This window comes from Orycteropus afer, unplaced genomic scaffold (genome assembly GCF_000298275.1).
Source record: "Orycteropus afer afer isolate SDZICR_OR568_19922 unplaced genomic scaffold, OryAfe1.0 scaffold00317, whole genome shotgun sequence".
Taxonomy (NCBI): Eukaryota; Metazoa; Chordata; class Mammalia; order Tubulidentata; family Orycteropodidae; genus Orycteropus; species Orycteropus afer.
In genome coordinates this window covers 1,237,967-1,239,441 of record NW_006921904.1, presented here as the reverse complement: position 1 = coordinate 1,239,441, position 1,475 = coordinate 1,237,967, and positions in this window count along the sequence as shown.

The window sequence follows — 1,475 nt, the reverse complement described above, 5'->3', positions numbered from 1 at the left end:
GACCCCTCCTTGGGTTTCCGAGGCAGTATCACTACGGAAGTAGGATTGCCCAACCTTCCTTCCGAGGAGCGGCTGGTGGGTTTGAACCGCCAGCCTTCTGGTGAGCAGTCAAGTGCCTTAGGCAGTATGCTACCAGAGCTCCTTCTTTATGTTTAGGTGTCATCAATACTTAAGGTTTTAGTCTTTGATCTTCATCAGTAAGTGGTTTGAGTGCTCTTCACTTTCAGCAAGAAAGTTATGCCATTTGCATATCACAGCTTATTAGTGAGTCTTCCTCCAATCCTGATGCTACATTCTTCTTCATATAGACCAGCTTCTCAAATTATTTGCTCAGTGTACAGACTGAATGAGTATGGTGAAAAAAAATACAACCCTGATGCACACCTTTCCTGATTCTAAATCATGCAGTATACTATTGTTCTGTTTGAACAACTGCCTCTTGATCTATGTACATGTTCCTTATGAGCACAACTAAGTGTTCTGGAATTCCCACTCTTTACGATGTTATCCATAATATGTTATGATGCACACAGTCAAATGCCTTTGCATAGTCAATAAACTACAGATAAATATCTTTCTGGTATTCTTTACTTTCAGCCAAGATCCATCTGACATCAGCAGTGATGTCCCTCCTCCATGCCCTCTTCTGAATCCGGCTTAAATTTTTGGCAGTTCCTGTCAACATACTGCTGCAACCACTTTTGAATTATCTTCAGTAAAATTTTACTTGAGTATGACATTGATGATGTTCAATAATTTTTGCGTACTGCTGGATCACCTCTCTTTGGAATGGTCATAAATATGGATCTCCTCCAGTCAGTTGGCCAAGTAGCTGTCTTGGTAGTGTGAGACCCCTAAATTTATAGGCATAGATGAGTAAGTGCCTGCAGCACTGCATCAATTTGTTGAAATATCTCAAAGGATATTCTGTCAATTCCTGTTATTGTTAGGTGCCATCAAGTCAACTCTAACTCATAGTGACCCTCCGTACAACAGAATCAATCACTGCCTGCTATTGTGCTATCCTCACAATCCCTGCTACACCTAAGCCCATCATTGCAGCCACTTGGTCAATCTATTTAATTGACGATCTTCTCCTCCTTGGAAGGAAGGTTGAGCAATCTACTTCTGTAGTGATACTGCCTCGGACATCCAAGGAGGGGTCACTATGAGTCAGGTCTGACTTGACGGCACATAGCAACTAACTGCTTTACCCAGCATGATATCCTTCTCCAGGGAATGATGTCTTCTGACAACATGATCAAAGTAGATGAGACTAAGACTAAGACTAAGTTCTTGTTTCTGAAGAACATTCTGTCTCCACTTCTCCTAGGACAGATTTGTTCTTTCTTCCAGCAGTCCATTGTGCTTTCAGTAGTCTTCACCAACAGACAATTAAAAAGTATTAAGTCTTCTTCAGTCTTCGTTATACAGTGTCCAGCTTTCACATGCATATGAGGTGACTGAAAATACCA